The 13,353-nt window shown below is 57.6% G+C and overlaps 1 protein-coding gene across 2 annotated transcripts in view; it reads left to right on the top strand.

Annotated features, from left to right (window-relative positions):
* Positions 1 to 11,477: 11,477 nt before the first annotated feature.
* SBNO2 (strawberry notch homolog 2) overlaps positions 11,478 to 13,353 on the top strand; it is a 51,167-nt gene continuing 49,291 nt past the window's right edge. Inside the window, exon 1 of one of the 2 annotated variants that reach the window (XM_045491183.1) lies at positions 11,478 to 11,598. The gene's annotated coding sequence lies outside the window, so the exon portion shown is untranslated. Of the gene's footprint in view, positions 11,599 to 13,217; position 13,353 lie in introns of those variants that run through there. The other variant, XM_045491182.1, reaches the window with a different exon arrangement.

Below are 13,353 nucleotides of genomic sequence, written 5' to 3'. Positions count from 1 at the left end.
CGCTGACGTGCCCGCCTGTTGGCTGGGCCGTGAGGCCCCGCCCCGCGGCCCGCCCCACCACCGCTGCCGATTGGGCCGTTTGGACACAGGCAGGCGCCCAAACGGGGATTGGTTCACTCTCGGCCCCGCCCCGGGGGGTGGATACAGCTTGGCTCATTGGCCCGCGGAGGAGCCCGTCATGGGGTGGGGGGGTTGGCGGGAAGCGGGCGCGGGGAGCCAGCAGCGTCGACCTCTGAGGGGCTCGGGGCTGGCGTCGGCGGTCGAGAGCGACAACGGCCACCTGGGAACGGCTGTGCCGCGGGCAGAGCCCTCGAGGAGCCCCTCACCCACAGACCCCCTCGGAGGCCAGGGCAAGGGTCACACAGTAGCCCCCAGGGAGGGGCGACCGGCCGACTCTGTCGGTGGAACGTGCGAGCTCTGCTGTTGGGGATCTTTGAGTTCCAGCCCGACGTTGGGTGGGCTTAGAGCTTACTTTAGACATCAGTAAATTAAAAAGTGCCCCAGGGGGCTCCTGGGGGGCTCAGTCGGTTAAGCGTCCGACTTTGGGTTCGTGAGTTGGAGCCCCGCGTTGGGCTCTGTGCTGAGCCTGGAGCCTGCTTTGCATTCCGTGTCTCGCTCCCTCTCTGCCCCTCCCCTGCGCTCTCTCGCGCGCGCGCGCGCTCTCTCTCTCTCTCTCTCCCAAAAATAAGCATTAAAAAAAAAAAGTTTTCTTTCTGAGTCGCCCAAAGTGGAACGTTCCAGGCCAGAGACCCTTGCAGAGTCTCTGCACCCAGAGGGGACCCACTGCGGGAAAGCAGTGGCCCAGGTGCCAGCAGAGTGCTGTGGGTACAGAGTGGACAAAGTGGGCGGATGAGGTTGAAAATACCTCCCTTCCGTTGCCCAGCACTGTATTCTTAGCTCTGCACAAACTGTTCATCTCATCTGGTGTGACCCTCCTGGTTCACGACAGCCAGAAAAGTGGGACCTAGGGGAGCAGCGCCATCAGGTCGGGACTCCAGGCTGGCGACCTGTGAACGCCCTGAGCCTCTGTGCAAACTTGGTGTGCCCGAGAGTGGTGGTTGGACATACCCCATGAGTGTCTTCACCGTCTCCGGCACCCATGGAGGGGGACTGATGTGACTCTGCAGGGAAGGGGTCACGCGCCACATCGGCAGGACCAGCAAACCCCAAAATTCTGCTGAGAAGGGAATCCTACATACCAGAGCAGAAGCCAGTAAAATACAATAGAAAACAAATAGGGAAAATAGATGAAGCCAAAAGATTGTTCCTTGAAAAGATTTTTTTTTTTTTTAAAGACAAAACTCCATGTTCACCAAGAATAAAAGATGACCCATACCAGGAATCAAAAAAGGGATACCGCTATAGACCCTAAAGATATTAAAAAGCGGGGCGCCTGGGTAGCTCAGTTGGTTAAGCCTCCGACACTTGAGTTCAGCTCAGGTGGTGGTCTCACCTTGATTTTCTTTTTTATATATATATTTTTTTATTTTTGGGACAGAGAGAGACAGAGCATGAACGGGGGAGGGGCAGAGAGAGAGGGAGACACAGAATCGGAAACAGGCTCCAGGCTCCGAGCCATCAGCCCAGAGCCTGACGCGGGGCTCGAACTCACGGACCGCAAGATCGTGACCTGGCTGAAGTCGGACGCTCAACCGACTGCGCCACCCAGGCGCCCCATCACCTTGATTTTCTTTCCAAAACTCGTCACCATGAGGGGTGCCTGGGTGGCTCAGTCAGTTAAGCATCTGACTTCAGCTCAGGTCATGATCTCACAGCTGGTGAGTTTGAGCCCCACGTCATCGGGCCCTGTGGTGACAGCTGGGAACCTGGAGCCTGCCTCAGATTCTGTGTCTCCCTTTCTCTGCCCCTCCCCCTCTCACTCTGTCTCTTTCTCTCTCTCAAAAATAAACATTTAAAAAATTTATTTTTTATTTTTTATTTTTTTTTACGTTTTATTTATTTTGGAGACAGAGAGAGACAGAGCATGAACAGGGGAGGGTCAGAGAGAGGGAGACACAGAATCTGAAACAGGCTCCAGGCTCTGAGCTGTCAGCACAGAGCCCGACGCGGGGCTCGAACTCACAGACCGCGAGATCATGACCTGAGCCAAAGTCGGCCACTTAACCGACTGAGCCACCCAGGCGCCCCAGCATTTAAAAAAATTTTAAAAACAACGGCCAATAAGTGTTGGCAAGGATGTGGAGACACTGGAAATCTCGTACAGATTGTGCAGCCACTTTGGAAAAAGCCAAAAGGTTAAAAGCAGTGTTTCCATGCGGCCCAGCTACTGTTATCCTGGGTTAGCACACACAGGTCCAAACTTGTACACTGTGTGTTCACCGCAGCAGGATTCACGACAGCCAAAACCGGGGGGAAAAAAACAAAATATCCATCCACAGATGAACATACAAACACAACGTGTCCCCCGAGCACGCGCACGTCACTCGGCCGCGAGCAGGAGCGAGGTGCCCACCCCCGCCGCCCCGCGGACGGACCCCGAACACACGACGCTCAGGGAGGGAACCAGACACGAGAGGCCACGCGGGGTGTGAGGCCACGTGGGTGAAACGTCCCGAGCAGGCCCATCCACAGACGGGAAGGGGGCTCATGGGGGCTGGGGGGAGGAGTGGGGAGTGACTGTTGATGGGGACCGGTTGCTTTTGGGGTGATGGAATGTTCTATGACAGGTGAACTGACTGAGGCTTACAGGAAGGAAGCCACCTGTCCAGGTCCACAGTGGATCTGGGACTCCAGGTTATGGGGGTGGGGAGGCAGGTTATAGTAGGAGACCCCAGGCTATATGTGGAGGCTCTAGGTTGTAGGTGGGGGGCAAGGTTATGGAGGGCCCCATATTACAGATAAAGATCCCCAAGTTACAGGTGGGGGACCCCAGGTTATTGAAAGGCAGCCTCAGATTATAAGTGGAGGGCTTTGGTTTACACACAGGAGCCCTGGCTTACAGGTAAGAGCTCCAGATTATAAATGGTAGCCCCAGGTAATGGCAGAGGGCCCCAGACAACAGGCAGGGACCCCAGGCTATAGGTCAGGGCCCACCAGCCCCTCCGGGGCTCAGGCCTGTAGCCTCTGCCTTCCTCTCCTCCCACGATCTCTCCCTCACACCCCTCATTTCTCCTGCCCACCCCATGACCCCCCTACACACAAACACTTGTGCCCAGTTGGCCCCCTTGCAGCCCCCGCTGACCCTCTGACATCCTCCCTTTACCCGCCCCCCCAATGGAGGACAGAGGAAGCCCGCGGTCCTCCTGGGCACACGACCAGCTGGCGCTCCATCCCAGGTCTCCACCCACTCAACGGGTATCCTACATGTCAGGTTCCTGACCCTAGCCCCTTCCTCTCCATGGACCCGGCTCAACCCCATATCCATCGAATAAGGGCCCAGGAGCCAGACGGGTCCTTCCAAATTGAGGTGAGCCCCCACTGGGAATCCAGCCATGGTTCCAGGTTAGGGGGTGGCTGGGATCGGTGGGGGGGGGGGGGGGCATGTGGGCCTCTCTGCCGCCACCAGGGGGCGGGCAGGTACTGCAACCGAGGTTTCTGGACTGCGGGCGTGTGTGTGTGTGTGTGTGTGTGTGTGTGTGTGTGTGTGTGTGAATGAGGTGTCAAAACCACAGGGTTGGAAGCCCACACATGATCCCTCAGGGTGGTGACACTCTGGACCATCATTGTCACCCTTATTGGACCTTGTTACACGCCTGGTCACAGACAGGGCAGGGATGCCCACCGTCACACGCCTACAGTTGACTGTCCCCCTTCCCCCGGCACTGTGGACACTGGGGGGCTGGTGTCATCCTCTCTGGGGGCCCTGGGCACTGCAGGGGTTGAGCAGCGTCCCCAGCCCCCACTCAAGCGATGCCCCCAGTCCTGACCGCAAGTGTCGCCAGACATCGCCTGGGGTACCCTGGAGCAGAACTGTCCCCAGTCGACAATCTGCTTTAGAGATACACGCTGAAGCATTTATGGCTGAAAGGCTATGAGTCTAGGATTCTGCTTCAAACATCCCCAGGCAGAATGTACATCTGAAGTGTTTGTTTGGGAGAAAGTGTCCTAAGGGGGCCCCTCAAGTGTTCTTAACTTAAGCAAGGTTTATTGGGGTGAATGGTGGTCCCTGAAGGAGGTTTCCCCATCCAACTTCCCAGAGCCTGTGAACGTGACCTCACTCGCTGTTGTCACCAAGCTAGGGATCTTGAGATGAGATCATCCTGGATTACTTAAGTGGGCCCTAGATCTAATGACAATTGTCCTTATAAGACACACACAGGGGACATTTGACAGAGAGGACCAGGTATCGATGGACGCTGTGATGGAGGGATTCTCGGCTGCCTGGAGCCCCCAGAGGCTGGAGGAAAGGGGAAGGGCCTCCTGGAGCCTCTGGAAGGAGCTCGGCCCCCCACACCTGGCTCCAGAATGGGGAGCGGATGAATTTCTCTTGTTTAAGTCACCCAGTGAGCGGTCATTGGTCTCAGCCGTCCTAGGAGACTAACACAGAAGCTTCCTGAGAATGGCGAGGTGGGCAGTTTGATGAATCTTGACGAAAGCATGTAATCACCACTGTACTTGAGGAATAAAATCTTTTCCTCCCTCCCGAACCCCCCTCACACGCCTTTGTAGGGGCCATCGCTTCCCTCTGCCTTCCCTCCCAGGAAAGGATCGAGTTTTGCCCCTTGTAACTCGGTCTTTTCCGGGTGTCCCATAAATGGGGTCACACGGCAAGGCGTACTTCACTTGAGATTCATTCGCGTTCCTGCGACCCTTAGAGACGTGTTGTCCCTGCGCTCCTGGAACGCCCTTGTATGGACGGGCCGCGTCTCTTTCGCCCACTTGGGTGGTTTTCCGTTTTTGGCGACTGTGAGTCGTGCGGCGGTGAACACGTGTGTGCAGGTTTTTGTAGGGACAGAAACTTCCATTTCTCTCGGGTGACGCCTAGGGCTGGGATGGCCGGATCCCACGGCCGTTCTGAGCAAAGCGTCCTCCAGAAGGGCCGCACCCCCACCGGCAACGTTCGAGAGTTCTGGGCGTCCTGCGTCCTCGCCGGCTCTTGGTTTTGTCCGTTTCGGGGGTTCCGTTGGACCATTCCGACGGGTGACACATTATTTTTTATTTGTAATTTTTGTTTTAATTTTTTTTTCAACGTTTATTCATTTTTGGGACAGAGAGAGACAGAGCATGAACGGGGGAGGGGCAGAGAGAGAGGGAGACACAGAATCGGAAACAGGCTCCAGGCTCCGAGCCATCAGCCCAGAGCCCGACGCGGGGCTCGAACTCACGGACCGCGAGATCGTGACCTGGCTGAAGTCGGACGCTTCACCGACTGCGCCACCCAGGCGCCCCATGTAATTTTTTTTTTTTAAGGAACTTAAAAAAAATTTTTTTAAAGGCTCATTTTCTGAGAGAGAGAGGGTCCCGGCTGCAGCTGAACTGTCACCTCCTCAAAAGCTCCTCCCCTGAGGCTCCCAGCTAAGCGCCCCCACCCGGGCACACACGTCACCCCACGAATTCAAGGTGCGGGACACGGTCACCGCAGCCTGCTGAAGACCGGTCCTGCCTTCTCCCACCTGCCTCCGGACGCCGACGAAGCACCCCCTCCAGGCTACCCGAGGGGTGACCGAAATGATCATGGTTGACACACGCTGACACTCAAAGTTCACTGCTGGCTGGCCTCCAGGCTGAGGTCCTTCCTCCCTCTCACCATCCTCCGGTCAACAAGGGAGACTCCTGGGCTCGGAGAGGTACCTGTGTCATTGTCCAGGGACATAAGAGCAGGGGTCAGCTGACCTGTTCTGTGAGGGACCAGAGGTCAAGTGTGTTCAGCTGTACGGGCCCAACGGTCTCTGTCACAACCGCTCCACCCTGCTGGTGGGGACAGGAAAACAGCCGCAGGCAATACGCAAACGACCGCGTGTGTCTGTGCCAAGAAAACTTTATTGACACCAATGTCGTATGGCTTCACGCGTCACAAAACAACCCTTCTTCTGAAATGTTTTCAGCCACGTAAACACAAACATCTCGGGGCGCCCGGCTGGCTCAGTGGGTAGAGCGCGTGACTCTAGATCTCAGGGTCGTGAGTTCAAGCTCCGCTTTGGGCGTAGAGCTCACTTTAAAACACAGAAAAGGGGGGGGGGGTGCCTGGGTGGCTCAGATGGTTGAGCGTCCGACTTCGGCTCAGGTCCTGATCTCATGGGTTCGTGGGTTCGAGCCCCGCGTCGGGCCCTGTGCTGACGGCTCGGAGCCTGGAGCCTGCTTCCGATTCTGTGTCTCCCTCTCTCTGTCTCCCTCTCGCTCTCTGGCCCTCCCCCACTCTCCCTCTGCGTCTCAAAACTAAAAATAAATAAACACCTAAATACATAAGTAAATAACATTAAAACAAGAAATAAACATTAAAAGAGAAAGGAGACAAAACATAAAGGTTTCAGTGCCATGCGGTCTGTCTGCGCCAAGAAGGCGACAGGCTGGACGGTGCCTCTCGGGGCGCTGTACTCTCCGTCACATTCAAGCCTTGAGCTGCTCTCCAGAGGCGTGGGAAGGAGCCTAGAGGTGCAGGCTTGTGTCAGTCTTTGAGACACTCCCAGAAGGTGCCGGATCTGGCCGTGCCTGCTGGATCAGCTGGTCTCATCTGTGGCTGTCACGCCAGGGGTCTCCTGGTGTCCGGTGGGTGGGGACCCGGAGGGCTGCTCAACACAAGGAACCACCTGGCCCCAAATGTCAGCGGGGCCGGCGGGGAGAGCCCAGTGCTAGGTCTATCCCTGGACCTTTCCGTACCGTGAACAAAAAATTCCCATGTACAGAAAAAAGCTGGTTTCGGTTGCAGTTTCTGTCACTTGCAACCAAAAGGTTGTGACGATGTGGGATATGAGACTCGAGTAGGGGGTTTTGGACACAGGAGTGCGGACGGCAGCTGGCCAGGGCTGGGGCGGGCCTCACCCCCACGGGGCAGAGAGCCCCAGCAGGACGGAAGCAGGGTGGGAGGACAGGGGCTGGGCCGTGCCATACCGTTCTATCCATTTCCTCGAAGATCTGCAGGGAGGTTGCGAAGACAGCGTGGGGCGCCCTCCCCTTGCTGTGCGTGTGTCACGTGAGTGGGGGACGTTTGTCACCGATACGTTAGCAACAAATCTCCTCCGTGTGCTTAAGATTTTTTGGGGCGCCTGGGTGGCTCAGCCCGTGAAGCGTCTGACCGCGGCTCAGGTCGTGATCTCACGGTTCATGGGTTCGAGCCTCACTCACATCAGGCTCCACAATGACAGCGCGGAGCCTGCTTGGGGTTCTCTCTCTCCCTCTCTCAAAATAAATAAACGTTAAAAAAAAAAAGAACTTCCTTATTATATGATACGTATCGCAGAGTAAGTTACATGCCACAACTTCATTACTCAGGACTCGTGTGATCTGCTTTGTTGACAAGACCAGGGTCCAGCAAAGTGTTCCCGGGAAGGGCCAGATGGTCACTATTTTTGGCTTTGTGGGTCAGGTGGTCTCTGTCACTACTGCTCGCTCGACGTGGCTGCAGGAGACAAACAGGTGCGGTCACGTGCCAATAAAACTTTATTTACAGGGGCACCTGGGGGGCTCAGTCGGTAACGTGTGCGACTTCGGCTCGGGTCACCATCTCACGGTTCGTGGGTTCGAGCCCCGCGTCGGGCTCTGTGCTGACATCTCAGAGCCTGGAACCTGCTTCAGATTCTGTGTCTCCCTCTCTCTCTCTTGGCCCCTCCCCTGCTCATGCTCTGTCTCTGTCTCTCAAAAAATAAATAGACACTAAAAAGAAAGAGTTCTGTAGTTTCCCCCTCATGTCCCTTTTCTGCACCAGCACCCCATCAGGACCCCACATGACACCCAGCTGTCACGTCTCCTCGGGCCCCTCTGGGGTGTGACAGTTTATCAGACTTCCCTTGAGTGTGAGGCCTGGACCGTGTTGAGGTTGGGTATTTTAGAAAATGTCCCCTGACTGGGGTCTGTCCGGTGTTACTCTGTGGGTCAGGCCAGGGTGAGGGGTTTGGGGCGGAATGGCACAGAGGCGATGTGCCCTTTACGTCCGGTCACGTCAGGGGCCCCTGTCCACACGGCAGATCGGGACGGGGCCTGGTCATCAGAGCCGGGGCCCCGCCCTGACCCGCCAGCGTATTTGTGACTTTGGGGTATAAGCACAGACGTGCTGTGTCAGCCATCACCCCTCTCATTGCCAGAGTAGACCGTCTTCCTTTTAAGTTCTTTTTTCTTTTTTTTAATTAAGTAGGCTCCAGGCCCAACGTGGGGCTTGAATTCAGGATCCCGAGATCAAGAGTCACGTGCTGACTGAGCCAGCGAGGCGGTGGGGGGGGGGGGCACCCCGGGGCTGGGGCTTCTGGCTTCTTCCTCAGTTGGAGGCGTGGAGGATGGTGGGGTCCCTTGAAGTTCTCCAAGCGCCCCAGACGTCCCTTGTCCCTCAGGAGCCTAGGCGTCTGGGACCTGGATGTGAGTCAGCCAGCCCCAGGCGCCCTGCAGTCCCCTTCAGGGCAGGGCAGACCCAAGGTGAAGGTTCAGGAAGTGCCAGCACAGGTGACCGCAGTGCTCCTTGCTGGCTGCTAAGCAGGAGGACAGCCTGGGGAGGGCCAGCACCTTGTGCCCGTCGGGGGATGTCCTGCCCCTCTGCAGCCTGGGACACCACGGGGCATGCTCTGATGCTCTGTTCTCTGTGTCCCCGGACTCGATCAGCATTGTCTCTCTCTCTCTCTCTCTCTCTCTCTCTCTCACACACACACACACAGGCCCGTCCACCTTGTAGCCCAACCCACTTCCTTCCTGCACTCACTCACCTGCGCCCTCCTGCACCCGCACCGCCTCCTATGCCTGCTCTGCCCTAGCTGCAGCTCTGTCCATGCTCTATAATCTCCATGGCTCCCCGTGGCTCTGGGGACAGAGCCAAGCCAAGTCCCCCTCTGACTTGGGGCTGGGGTGAGTACTGGTGAGGGGACATCCTGAAGGTCCTCACCCTCTCAGCTCTGGCCCAGCTCTTGCCTGGCTCACTATAGACCCTGACAGAAAAAAAATGCAGAGTGTGGCTCCTTCGTCTGGCTTCGGGGCAGGAGTTCTGCCTCCTCAGACCTCTGTCTTGCCACCAGAGGGGCGTGAAACGTGGCCCCTGTGTCCCGCCCCCTCCAGCACACCCAGGCAGATGGAGCCTCCTCCAGCCCCGCCCTTACCCCCCCACCCCATTGCTCCATCACCTACAGTGGCTCCCTACTGCCCCCAGGATACAGGCCTTGCCCTAGCTTTCCGGGCACACCCCCGCCCCCTTAGCCCACTTGGCCCTTTCCGGTCTCACTCCCTTGCTGCCCTGGACCCCTGCACATGCTCCCTGGATGCTTTCCCCACTTGGGGCCTTTGCACATGCTGCCTTCTCCCCGACCGTCCTTCCCCTCTTCCTTCTCCTTCCTGCCCGCTCACAGCCTTGCAGCCTCAGGGCCCAGCCCTCGCCCAGCCTGAGGGCTGCTCCGTCAGACGTCACATTTAGCCTGTGCAGCCTTGGCTTCCCATTTTCAGTGCAGAGGTGGGAGGTCCTGTCTGGGGCGGATCTCAGACCCACCGGACAGGTTTGCTGTTCCCTGCAGTTGTCCTGGCTCAGAGGCAGCCCTGGCCGGCCTAGGCAAGATCCTACGCTGGCTCAGGCAGGGCCGGGAGGCAGCCAGCACTGCCGGGGGACTTGCGAGGGCAAGTGGCAGTGGCGGGTGGGCCTTGGGTGTGGGGAGGTGGCTGGACAGGGCAGGGTCAGCTGGGGAGGCGGGCGAGGCCAGCAGGAGACAGGAAGTGATGCAGGAGGAGATACGCACATGGCTGGTGCGACGTGGGCCGGCTGGTTGCTCCTGCCTCAGTTTCCCCTTCTACACCACAGGGAGGGCTGGAGAGGGAGGGCAAAGAGGGGCGCGGTAGGAGGGAGGGGAAAAGGAGGGGGGGGGGATGAGAGGCAGGAGGCGGGGCAGGAGCCGAGCCACAGGGGCTGGGGGGCAGCCAGGGGAAGTGGGTGCAGAAAGGAGAAGTGTGGTGAGGGACCCAGCGCCAGGAGGCGGGCAGGGAGGTGCTCCCACTGCTGGGGAACGCTGGGGCTTTCCAGAATGTGGAGAAACAGGAAGCGCCCCGGCCCCGCCCCCACCCCCTGGGCAGGGCCAGGCCGACCCACCTGCCCCACCTCACCTGCCCAGGTCCGGGGTGGGGGTCTCCACTCCCTGGGTGAGCCCTCCGCCTGCCTCAGTCTCCCAGTCTGCACGCTGGAGTCCTCCCCAGGAGGGAAACTGAGGGGTAGGCCCAAGAAGCTCCCCATGGACCCACAGGGAACCCCCCCCCCCCCGCCGGGGGACCTGACATTGGGGTCTGACTTTTCTGCTGTTTGAAACAATTGAAAGGGCAAGAGTTGTCGCACTCTGTGAGCACGCCTGTGCGGAAGGTGCGTCAGTCCCAGGGCCGTGCCCATTTGGCAGATGAGAACACTGAGGTCCAGAGGGGCCCCTGGCCTGGCTCTGGGACGCCGTTTCTGCTGTGGTCTCCCCACACCGGGCTGCCCGATCTCACCAATAGAAACAGGACTCCCGGTTTCGCCGGAGGCTACTTTCTTTTGCATAAGTATATCCCAGACACTGCGCGGGACATACTTAAACATGAGAGATTCTTCTTCACGTACATGGAATTCAAATTTAACTGAGTGTTCTGTATGTTACATGGTGGCCTACTTCCTCAAGGCTGGTTGAAATGTCTGGGGGGATATTTAGGGGGTCCCTGCATGGGACTGAGACAGAGGGAGGGCTTGGGGAAGGCTCTTGGACCAAAAACAGACCCTCACCGGACAGACCTCTGGTCTTCTGTGAGCCTTTTCCCCACCGGAGGAGGGGACCTTGGGCACATCTGATGAGACCTGGGCGTGTTCCCACCCTCTGAGCCTCTGAGCGTGACAACTTCTGCAACCTGAGCCATGAAACCTGGGGCTGCCCAGGGCCCCCATCCCAGCCTTTTATCACCATTAAAAAAAAAAAAAAAAAAAAAAAAAAAATCCCTCCTCTCCAGACCTCCAACCTCAGGCTTCGTCGTCATTATTATCTCATAGAACACTCACTTAGGTGGCTCTGTGGACTTTTGTGAGGAAATATCCAGAAGTGCATCTGGAAACATTCCTAAAACCCAAACACAAGAAACTGTTCATTTTGCTATCTTAATAACCTAGAAGGTACCCGCCCCGAATTTACAGGTGGGGAAATGGAGGCACAGAGAGATTGAGTAACTTTCTGAGGGTCACACAGCACACCGGCAAAGCCGCTGCCCTGCAGAGCACTGTGCCTTCCGCTCTCCCGGGCGGCCTCTTGCAATTCCCTGGAAATCCCCAAATCTGACTAATTCCCTAGACATCCCCAGACTTGGCAGATTACTCCATGCTGAGATGGCTGGACCCACCCCGGCCTGGGCAAACTGCCCCCATTTCAGGCAAAATTACCCATAGAAACCTTGTGGTTTCCTGAGGTGGACGTGGCAGAGGTCAAGTCCATGCCTCCCTGCGCTCCGTGACCCTGCGCCGGCTACTGGACGGTTCTGCGCTGCCGTTTACCCGCCAGCAACACACAGGTAATAGCGGTCCTGACCTCGGAAGGTCATGGTGGGAACAGGGCCGGCTCTGCGGGCGTGTGACTCAGGGCTTTGCCCGGGCTCCGTGTTCAGGGGGACCCGTAGTCCGTTTAATGCTCTGCTGTCGCCATATTGAAATCCTCACTATTTGAACGGGGGGCCCTCTGCCTTCATTTCTCACTGGGCTCGACAGATTATGTGGCTGGCCCTGTGTGGGAGGAAATGGGAAAACACAACCGGAAGCCATCTATCCCCTCATGTCAGCTTCTTTGTGCTTTTGAATTTTAACTGTCTGTTGCTCAATAGGACTTATTTTCATTAGTTATGAAAAATAGTTTCAAAGTCAAGGCTACAACCCAAATTGCCAAAAACTACACATACCGAAGCAAAGCTCACTCTGAATAAATCATTTCTCCTCTCTCGACCTCAGTTTCCCCTGCTTCCTTGTAGGCTTGGCTACAGGCGGTCTCTGACCTGGATTTTTGTAGGTCAAACGGGTTTTAAACAGACCCTTACAAGTCTGTGAACAGCTTTCATTTGCCTGGACTGCCCTTCCTACTCTTGTCTATCTGGCAACCTCCTACTTGAACTTCAAAGCCCCAGCTTCAGTACCCCTTCCTCCATAATGTGTTAGGCAGAGACTTCAGCCCTCCCTGGGCCCCAGGCCCAGTCTTGCAGATGGGAGTGTCTGGTCCAGCCTCCATTCCCCCTAGATTGGGAGCTTCCTGAGGGCAGGCCTGGGAACTGAGTCCTCTGGAGCCCCAGCTTTGTTCAGCTCGAGACCAGGCAGAGACTGGAATCCGTAAGGGTTTACTTAATGAGTAAACAAGCACACGGGGAGGTAACCTCTAATTTCAGGGGGCTGGAATGGGCACAGGAGGCCTCTGGCTGGTGGCGAGCCGGGGCTTTCTTTACTGACAACCCAGCTAGGGAAGGGGTGGTGCCTCCCAGACTGGATCTGCCTGAACCCGCCTGGCCCAGCCCACAGTGGGTCCAGTGGGTTCAAGTCACAGGAAATCTACAGTCTGTGCCAAAGTCCCACCCTCTTCCTGGCAGTGCAGCAAATCTGGCCTCGTTTGCATCAGGCCCCTGGGAGCCCTAACGGGGAGGGAGCCAGCTGGGGAGCAACCCAGATCCCAGCGCCTCTCTCTTGGGACTCGTCAGACCCCACCACGTACTGGGCTCCACGCTGGGGCTTCCGCTAGGTCCCAAGACTCCTCCTGGGGTGGAGACAGACTAATGGGCAGACAACTATTGGTGGGGAGGCAATTAAGGGAGAGCGCAGGACTGGGTGGGGGTAGGGCCGTGTCAGATGGTTTTTAGGGAGTATCTGAGGAGGGGGCTTTAGAGCTAACATCCGGGTTATACGAGAGCTCCAGTGGCTTAAAGCTCAGGTGTGAGAGTGCAGGGATGGAAAGGGCCCGGAGGTGGGAGTGATTCAATTTGATCTCCATGTTTGCATAGGAGGAAACTGAGGCTCGCGAGTAAGCCAGGAGCCGGGGTCCCAACATAAACAGGAGAGGGTGGGATTGGAACCCGTGGCCCACTGAGTACTAACCCTGCAGGGCCCCCTGGGGCCCCGCCCACGACCACGCCCACTCACCCGCCCACTAGAGGCTCCGCCCCGCGGCATGACCGGAAGTGAGCGGGGCCCCCAAGATGGCGCCCGAAACCCGGAAGTGAGCGCGGCTGAGGCGAAGCTCGGAGAGACGGCGGCGCCGCGGGCTCCGCGCCCGGCCGGACCCAGGACGGAGG

This window comes from Leopardus geoffroyi, chromosome A2, assembly GCF_018350155.1.
Source record: "Leopardus geoffroyi isolate Oge1 chromosome A2, O.geoffroyi_Oge1_pat1.0, whole genome shotgun sequence".
Taxonomy (NCBI): domain Eukaryota; kingdom Metazoa; phylum Chordata; class Mammalia; order Carnivora; family Felidae; genus Leopardus; species Leopardus geoffroyi.
This window is presented reverse-complemented; position numbering and strand designations above follow the sequence as displayed.